Genomic DNA, 10,630 nt, shown 5'->3' with positions numbered 1-10,630 from the left:
GTGGGGTCAGAATTAATAGTCATGGTGGGACCAGATGATGAAGTACTTTGGTGCTAAAATGACATGGATGGTTTAGAACTGATATGCAGTTAAAAACAATTATTTTGCAATCAAATCTGAGCTCAGATGCTTGCTCTGACATTTCTTGGCAGTGTGACTTCTGGAATGCAAACAGACTTCTTTGACCCTGTTTCTTCATCTGTCGTATGTGGGAAAGAATTAAGTCAGAGGATTGCTGGACATACAGTGCCAGGAGAGCACCCAGAAAACTATGGTTCACAAAAGAAGTTCTTAAGAGGAAACCAAAGACCAAAAAAGTTACGTGATATGCCTCATTTCACAGAGCAGACTCAAAATCAAGAAAGCAAATGATTTTGAAGAAGTTCTTAAAGTTGAGTGATTGCCACTGACTCTCTTGACTCTCAGCCTTATGTCCCTTCCATTAACTCATATTGGGTTTTTTTGCCAATTATGAAGAATTTCAAATATACATGGAACAATTTTGGAATCACTAAAGTAGTAGGAAATGATAGAAAAATAATTAAAACCTTGTATTATATATTATTTTATTTACTATAGTCATATATATATGTTAATAACACATATACAGAATCACAAACCAAAATAAAGATTTCAGCATATGGATGGAAAATTAAATAATAGTATTATGTCAATATTAACTTTACTGAAGTTGGAAACTGTCCTGTGGTTGTGTAAGAAAAGATCTTATTTGTAGCAAATCACACTGAAACATTTTGAGGTAAAGGAAGGCAATGATATCTGCAAATTACTCTAAAAAATTCTGAGAAATGTATATATATATTAGAGGTCCGATGCACAAAATTTGTGCAAGAGTAGGCCTTCCTTCCCCCAGTTGCGGGACTGGCTTCCCCCTGGCACCCGGGACCTGGGCTTCCCTCTGGCCGCCAGCAGACACCCGGGACCTGGGCTTCTCTCACAGTCCTGGCTTCATCCAGAAGGTCGTCCGGAAGGATGTCTGGTCTAATTAGCATATTATGCTTTTATTATTATAGATGTACATACATACATATATATGTATACATATATATATTCTCTCTGCATATATGTGTGTGTGTATTTAAGTGGTGTTCTTTGCACTATGCTTGCAACTTTTATGTAATTTAAATTATTTCCAAATAAAAAATTAAGAAAAAAAGCTGGGGAATGAAAAACACAAAATCTTTCATCTGAACAAAAGGCAGAAGAGTCAAGTAGGGGAGGATGAATGTGAGATGCTAATGCTCTATGACAGATTCACAGCTGTCCCTCTAAGAGCTATGTTCTTAAACTACATATCCTTTACAGATACCCTTGTGTGGGTAAAATAGTACATTAGAAGGGAGAATAAAGTAAAATATAACTGTAAAAATGGTTGTAGCAAGAAAACTTACAAAACAATTATGTTTATAATGTTGTCCAAACCATTTAATGACATATAAGCAATATATTTAGAAAAGATGAAGCAATTTAGGTAAGATAATTGAGTATTTGAGAGAGAACATTTAAGGCACTTGAGCTGTCATAAGACCTCAAGGTTAAGTGTTGTAGTTATGTTAGAGGTCTGGCAAGTCTAAGGGCACTGAGGAGCTCATTTGCGTCATGATGACAAATTGCAGGGCCTTGAAAGATACGCTTTACTGTGCTGAGACTTGCACTGTTCAGAGAAAAAATATCTTTCAGAAGTGAAAGGCTCTTCCTGTTTATTTGATTCTCAAAGTTGAACAAAACAAAATATATAGATGCATCAGCATTCACAGAATAATTATTTTATGCAAAGAGCTGTACTTTGGGACATGGGGAATAAATAAATAAATACAAAGCTGCCATGATTTTCACCTTAAGAAATTAACATCATAAATAGAAATGACTGCGTTATGGGGGAAAAGATGAGATGCCATAAAGAATGAAGCATAGAGGACTTCTTGGAAGGAACATTATTTGGCAGTCCTATAAAAAGTCAGTGGAGTAAGAAAGGGTTATGAAGAAAGCTGCTTCTGAGAAGACCTTGATGTTTGGGTAGGACTGCAACGGGACTTATTCCTGGAAGAACCATAGGAAGAAATACCAAGCAGCAGGGTCAACATGAGAAAGATGAAGTTAGCATACAGATAGTGCATTATTCAGACTGATGATGAATTATCCAGCTGGATGGAGATTTAGAAGAGCATGTGCGTTATGAGACCAGGACAGAAAAGGGACGGAGAGCTGGATTGTACCAGGCATTGCTGGTGGGCTGGGTGAGGAATATTTCCCAAAAGCAGCGAGCACATACTCCAGCAGGATAGGCAAACATCTCAACGGTGCGGTGGTAAGTGCTCTCCTTCTGCCTGACATGAATCGCACCTGCTCTGCATGGAAGAAATACATGCCCAGCAGAGGTTCCCTATGTTGCCCATGACTGAGACACACCCTCCGCCCAAACACCTTCAAATATGCCTATCAGTGGGGTCTTCCTGAACTCTCCCATTTCTAGCATGTTACTCTAAACTCAAAATTAAGGATTTGTGCCATATCTCAGAGTTGTTTTTCTATTTGGTCCTAATTGTTTCGTATGAGGCAGGCATTATTTGACATGTTTGTATGAAATTGAAGTTGTGATTTCAATATAGAAATAATTTATTCTCTGTTTCCCGTTTTGTTTTATTTTGTTTAGATTTTATTTTATTTATTTGCTTGTGGGATATTTACTTCCATTTAAAGTGCATGTAGGGGAGTTAAACAAACATGCACTATTTTGCCATCTTACCCGAAAGTCACATATTTTCTTCTTTGATTAAGTGCCGTAGGAGAGAGAAGCATTCTTAATAAGCCTGTGGCTACAATTTAATTGTATCATCTCAAAAGCATAAAAGAATTTCATTCTCAGTGTGTTACTGGCTATGAAATGAAGCATTCCCAGAGTGTCTAAATTAAATTGAAACAGAGTTTTTATGATAGATTGCCTAATTAGTCCAAGAAGGAATTATTCCAACAGTTATAAAAATCAGTCCAACAGCCTTAAATCATCCAGTTCTCAGCCACATCACAATTTAGACGAGCCTCCATAGCCTTTATAGTTTTTAACTCTTTTATTTTGTTTTGGATTGCAAAGATATGGCTTGCTTATCATTAGAAAATATTTAAAAAATTATCTAACACAAATTGTGAATAATTAAACCACAACATATCCACAATGAATATAATGGTGTTCATGTAGCAGAATAGGTACATTCTGTGTGCTAAGTCAAATGCGAGCTCCTAGACAACAAATGCTATATCATACATCTATAGAAATCTCATTGCTAATAAATATTAAAATTAATCAGCATGATATGTCAAAATTTGAATACACACAGAAGAATTTCTATGTGTCTATAAATACCTTAGTGTCTAATGTTCAGGAGAATGAGAATCTCACATATAAAGAATGTCCATAATTAGTTTATTTTACTTTTCAGTTAGTAGCTGAATGATAGGAAAAAGCAAATATAGTTAAAGAACTGTTAAAGAACTGTAGAATAATAGCAATTTGCTGGCCTTATATCTCTCTCTCTCTTTCTCTCTCTCTCTCTCTCTCTCTCTCTCTCACACACACACACACACACTGACAAGTCAAAATCTTTTCTTTCTGCTGAGTGTGTGTAACAGGGGTTCTTATCCCGCAGTCCAAGATCATGGGAGAAAGTAAAAATTATATTTTTTGCCTTAAGTTCTAATTGAAGTTTAGCATTTGTTGCTATTATTGATGTGTAGAAAATTAAACAAAAAGACAACACACTATTAGTAGTACAATAAAAATCATAGATATTTTTATATCACAAACAGTTGTTGTAAATATTGTTTATCCTTTACTACTTTGAAATTATAGTTATTAGCCATTGCAAGTATTATTTAACACAATAATTTAAAAATTACCCATATTACTAAAGCAGGCATTTCAAATATTTTGATTATTGTAATTCAATGATTTATTCCATTGTATACATATGTATTTTATTTCCATGCATTTAAAAACATTTTTTCTGACAAGTAAACAGTAGACATTACCACAGTGCAAAAGGTTCTATGTGTAGAAAACAGAAAAATGTAGATGTCCATGTCCTCATCCGCAGAACCTGTGAATACGTTACTTTACAGGACAAAAGGGATTTTGCAGATGTGATTAAGTTAATGATATTGAGATGGGGAAATTATCCTGGATCAATTATTTAAGGAAACCCAGTATAACCACAGGGTCCTTATAAGAGAGAAGCAAGTGTGTGAAAGTCAGAAAAAGGAGCTAAGATGGTGGAAGCAGAGATTGGAATGATGTGCCTTAAAGACAGAGGAAGGGGCTGTAAGCCAAAGAATTCAGGTGGCCTCTGGGAGCTGGAAGAGCCAAAGGAAACCAATTTTCCACTGGAGCCTTCAGAAGGAATGCAGCCTGATGACAACTTCATTTTGGCTCAGTGAGACTCATTTGGGACTTCTTATCTTAGCAACTGCAGGACATATTTGTGTTGTTTTAAGCCACCAAGTTCATGGGAATTTGTTACAGTAGCAGTAGGGAACTAATACAAAGAGTCAGGGACACCTGAGAGGGTGATGGCGACCACCTGTCCCCCTAGTTACACAAATTTTCCTGAGTCTTAGGATATGTGATTTCAATGTGTCACATATGGAACAGGTCTTTATTTAAAAGACTATTACTAAGAACAAGTGATTTGTCTTTCTGGCAATATTTCAGTACTGAAATATTTTTAGGGTTTAGCACATTTATATTGGCTTTCACCAAAAATAATAGACATATTTTCTGTTATTTGGGGAACAATAATCACTTTTCAAATCTCAGCCTGAATATATCTAAGACCTAGTATTTACACAAATGACATTCTTTACACAGTCAGGTTTTTTTTACACAATGCAATTTTAAAACACTTGAAAGTCATCTATATAATAAAACCCTAAGCGACCATTACAGCGGAACGACCAGAATGACTGGTCGCTATGATGTGCACTAACCACCAGGGGGCAGACGCTCAACCAGAAGCTGGGCTCACGGCTGGTGAGCGCAGTGGGGGTGGCAGGAGCCTCTCCCGCCCCTACAGCAGCACTAAGGAGCAGCAAGCTGAGTGGTAAGGAGCAGTGAGCAGGCAGGCAGTAAGGAGCAAGGGATCCCAGACTGCAAGAGGGCGCAGACTGGGCTGAGGGACTCCCCCTCCAGTGCACAAATTTCATTCACTGGGCCTCTAGTTTGTTTTTAAGCTGGAAAAATTCCAGCGTTTTGATGCTTTATTTATGTTCATATTGAATTGCAATAATAACTTATTAAAGGTTAAAACAATGACCTAAACTGCTCTTGTCAATCTTAAAAGTACATTGACCAATACATTTACCATTATGTAAGACTATATAATTAATATAAGCCTGCAGACACCACCTCTAATGACATATTTCTCACCACCCTGATACAGACATTATAAATCAGTAATGGTTGATAAAATTGAAAATTATTTGTATTTTTAAATTATTTTACATAAAAACATACTGTTGTCTTATCCGCCCAATTGTATAAAAAAATCACCTATCTTTTTATAAAAGCAGTTTGAGAGAATAACATAATTTTGATAATGAAAATGTCCTTGTTTTACTCATTAGTATAGTTCCTGTGGAAACAATTTAGAGGCAATTCAATCATTTATAAACATCATCTTTATAATGCTAGAGCTACTGTTGGTATTTAGTTCATTTGAAATCACATTATTATGATAACTGGTTCCTGGTAGCCAAAGATTTTTTTAATACAAAATATGGAAAGGAAATTATTCTTTAATGACACAGGTTCTTTGTACGTTATAAGCTTTAAAATCTTTCCAGTAAATCACAGGTTCCAATTTGCCTAGTAATGTAAACATTTTTCTATTCAAGGCAATTCAATAGACCTCGAGGTCATTGTATGAATTCTATTTAGATAAAGCTTGACAAATTATACTCCTGTTTGTTTTTAAGTCAGTGTGAGAAATCCAGTAGTCTTGGGAAATATCCACGTGTTCTTAGCCAGATTTCCTAGTTAGCCCTTAGTATTTGAGCAAAAGCTTTATTATCAAGGAACACTTTGATCTTCTATGCCTAGGAATGCATCACCATTCTTTATACAAATTATGAAAACTCAGCTAAAAAGGTCACCCATGTGGGACATCAGTCTGAATCACTGAGTTACAGATACTGAAAGCGATGTCAAAGATCAACCAATGCCTTCATGTTGACACTTTAAAAAACAATAAGGTACAGAGGGTACTGAATGTCAACTGTGATTGAATGTAGTTAGCATAGGCAAAGCTAGAAAACTGGGTTTTCTGCCTTCTGCCCCCATATTCATTCCATCACATTAGTTTAATCTTCAAGTCAATTCAGTCCAATTTAATTTACTCAGTATAATCAAACACCATTATGTGTCAGATGTTGTGCTGAGTGATAGAGATTTTTAAAAAAGGTATAATGTACTCTTAAAGAGAAAGAAATATGTAAATAAATCCAAGGTATGAATTTGAGATCTGTGTCATAATAAAATAGTGTGGTTTCAAAGAGGGAAGGTGTCAGCCCAATTCAGGAGGAGTGAAGTCTTCACCAAAGAGCTAATTCCAGAGCTGAGTTTGAAGGGAGCTCAGTTATTTGTCAAACCTAATGGGAGTATATTCAATCAGAGAGAAGGCGAAAGCATGGGTAAAAGCAAGGAAGAAGACCCTTTTCTGTGATCTTTCCCTGGCCACCACACCTCTAACGGTATAAATTACAGAGGGCAGATAGGCACTTCCCATACTTCATGGAAGACTGCCCCTTCCCTGGCCTCTACTTTGCTGTCAGAGGAAGTGAACAAGGGGCCATACTCTGCATGCTCCTGGCAAAAGGTGCCTCAGGCCAGATCTCACAGCCTCGCTGCCACAGTCTGCTTGAGACAATTAGGGCTGATCATGTCCTAAATATATTTATCTCTGATGACCTCAGCCATTACATGAAACTCAAGACGTCCAAATCAACCTTCATCCTTCAACCTCTCATCCTCATAAAAGTCTGTAATTCATGGTAAGTTCACAGAAAAATGTTAACCGCAAGAGCACCATAGTTGTCACACTGTCCACCATGCAAGTTTCCAAAGGCCCTCCTCTCTCCTGGTATGAGAGCGCCAAGCCAAGGCACACGGGTCGATGAGCGGGGCCCAGTTTTGAGCCTCCCTGGCTCCCTGTGCATAACACCTTTTGGAAGAACGCAACCTACACAACTGTCAGTGGCAACTTGGGTCCTGAGTCATTTTTCTGACTGTTCCCTTCACGTTCTCACTGTAAGTGAAATCTACTAGTAACTACCCTGGAGATATTTTTGCTCTTGCATCCCTGTTAAGAGAATCTGTTTTCCTCTCTTCTACTCTTTGAGTAACGTTTAATATTTGCAATAAAGTAGTATAGATGCCCACCAACCAAGGACCCCAAGAAACACCAGGATCAAAGTTGGGTTTCTTACTTGTTGCCAGAGAAATCATACCCCATGGCAGAACAATGGGGGATCTCAGTAAGGTCTTAGGAGGAGGTTGTTGTAGGAAGGGGGGCGCATGTTCAGTAATTTTGAAGAGGAACCCAGGAAGTGTGTTTTGCTCTGAAGTGGGCAATTCTATGATTGTGTATTTTCTTTTTTATCTAGCAGGTAGGTGGAATGGCGTTGGGCTAAAGGTGTAATTGATATAAGAAACAGCAGTTGCTCAGGTAGCATGCAGAGGGACTGTGCTTGGTTATTTTTGTGATTTGCACGGTGTCCTTATATTGTGCAGTGCTCAGAATAACTAAGGAATATAGCCTTGGTTTTGCTCACTCTATTCACAGAGTGACCTTGGCTGATGCGGATGTTCTATGACATGGTTTATGTTAAGGTGGAAACAGCACAGCCTTGCCACAAGTGCCAAGGCAGCAATCAGCGGTAGCAGCCAGAACGGCCTCTTTTCTTTTTCAATAGGTATCCTTGACAGAGGTTTTTTTCCTCCCGTAATGGAAATAAGTTAACACTTTTCCACTAAGTATGATATTTGGTGTAATCTTTCATAAGTATTTTTAAGGAAGTTAAGAAAATTGATTTCTATTCTTACTGAGAATGTTTATCATAAATGAATACTAAGCTAACTCGTTACAGAACAATGATTGAGTCATGAGACTTGCACGAAGGCCTAGATGACTATCACTAATTTATCCAAGTTCCTAGGCCTCCCTATCTTCAGGCTCTTTGTCCTCTAAACTATACTCCATGTTAACATTTAATCATATTTCTAAAGTATAATTCATCACGTTGCTTTAAAGCTTATTTGGTAATAATACATAATAAATGACCGTAATACATTTTAAAATCCTTTGCATAGCCCTAACAGGCTTAGCTCAGCGGATAGAGCGTGGACTCAAGGGTCCCAGGTTCGATTCCGGTCAAGGGCATGTACCTTGGTTGCGGGCACATCCCCAGTAGGGGGCGTGCAAGAGGCAGCTGATCCATGTTTCTCTCTCATTGATGTTTCTAACTCTCTATCCCTCTCCTCTCCTCTCTGTAAAAAAAAATCAATAAAATATATTTTTTAAAAAATCCTTTGCATAAAAATGCCTTCAAGTTAGGATCCCCTATTTGTATCTTTAACTGCATCCTCTTGTAATTCTCTCATACACCTTTCAATTTATTTACATCTAAATATTCATTAAGTCAACAAACATTTGATTGAGTGCCAAGTAGCATCCTGAGTATTGTAAACACAGCAGCGGATATAATAAGTAAGATTATTTGCCCTCACAGACCTTATAACATCCAAAGAGAGAGAGGCAATAAAAAATAACTCCTATCATATCTCTCTTTAACGTTACTTTTAGCCAATGTGAAAAACTGATTTACTATTAGAGAATGGCCGTGGATCATAATAAGCTTAATCTGAAAGTCACACTCCAATTGCTGCTGCTATCTTTGCTGGGGCATAACATCAGAGCTCATCACACCTTTTACAAATGATTTTTTTCTCTTAAGAAGCAGAGACCTCTAGAAGCAATTTACTTTAACCTGGAAGAAACAGCAGGACATTTAGCATTTGATGTCAGAACTATGTGAACCCTGACACTTTGCTGTCATTTAATAAGCAGGAATTGGATCATCTCACCATCACACAGGACCTCTTATGATACCGAAGACACCATGCTAATTGGACCTGAACAGGAAAAAATGTAAATATTCTAACTGCGATATTCTAACTGTGAGATACAGAGGATGAAAGATGAATCTCTAGAAAATACAGGGATCTGTCACCTCATTGAAGTTTCAGGGGAGAGGGGGTACAGTGGTCTTTAACACATTACAACTTCACCTATCAAATGAAGTACACATTTCTGCAACCTTGTAATCTTTACTAAAAGACCACAATGCTTAGTATTTGGAAACAACATACATCATATTTACTGGATGATCTAAAGACTTTTCAGCTTTTAGTGGAACCTAGAAAAGACTTCCCCGATGATACAGGCTAACGTTTAATCAGCTCTGTCATTTTTTGCCTCCATGATCCAAGAGATGTGATGATGATTAAGTGCTCCATAAATATGCTCGAAGAATATTGTGGCTCACTTTGATAGGAAAATCATAACAATGTCTTAGAATTCTGAACAAATTCAAGCCACTTTTGGAACGTAAGTCTCCTCTGAAGACACAATTCTTGGCTTGAACATCTGGTCATTGGACATTGGGAGACATGAAGAATTAACATACTCATCATACTCATCGAAAGCTAAGCTTGTAGCCTGGCTGGCATGGCTCAGTGGTTGAGCCTTGACTTATGAACTAGGAGGTCACTGTTTGATTCCCAGTCAGAGCACATGCCCCAGTTGCAGTCTCAGTCCCCAGTGTGGAGTGTGCAGGAGGCAGCTGATCAATGATTCTCTCTCATCATTGATGTTTCTATCTCTCTCTCTCTGCCTCTCCCTTCCTCTCTGATCAATAAAGATATATATTTTAAAATGATGCTTGTACATAGTAGCATTCTAAGTAGGATACTTATTTGGAGTGTCTCCTGAAAGCCCAAGGAAGATACATAAACAGAATGTTCACACTTTTGCTGGTTCTGCTCTTTCCTCATCTAAGCCTTCATGAGAAGTTGCTATGGTCGGTTTTTATTGGAGAGGAAAGAATTAGATCTAGTTTACAAATTATTCTGTATAGTGGCATTAACTGGTAGTGGCCTGCTGTGACAGTGAAGTTATTGAAGATATGAATAGCACTATCAACAAATTTGAACTAATTGACATTTATAGAATGCTACACCCAACGACAGAAAATGCATTCTTTTCAAGTGCAACATTCATGTGGTTAGATCATATGGTGGGTTATTCACAATATCTCAATAAAGATAATAAAAATAAAGAATTAAAACCAAACATGGCATATTTTTACTAATATGGTATTAAATATAAATATATATAACAGGACATATCTGGAAAATAAAAAATATTTGGAAATTTTAAAACATATGATATCAAAATTTGTTTTAAATATGTAAACTAATCTTGCAAAAATAAAATAAACTTAGAGCTCTTATTCTACCCAATTTCAAGGCTAACCCTAATGCTCTAGTGTAGGACTGGCA

The sequence above is a fragment of the Myotis lucifugus genome, unplaced genomic scaffold (assembly GCF_000147115.1).
Source record: "Myotis lucifugus unplaced genomic scaffold, Myoluc2.0 scaffold_1, whole genome shotgun sequence".
Lineage (NCBI taxonomy): Eukaryota > Metazoa > Chordata > Mammalia > Chiroptera > Vespertilionidae > Myotis > Myotis lucifugus.
This window is presented reverse-complemented; position numbering follows the sequence as displayed.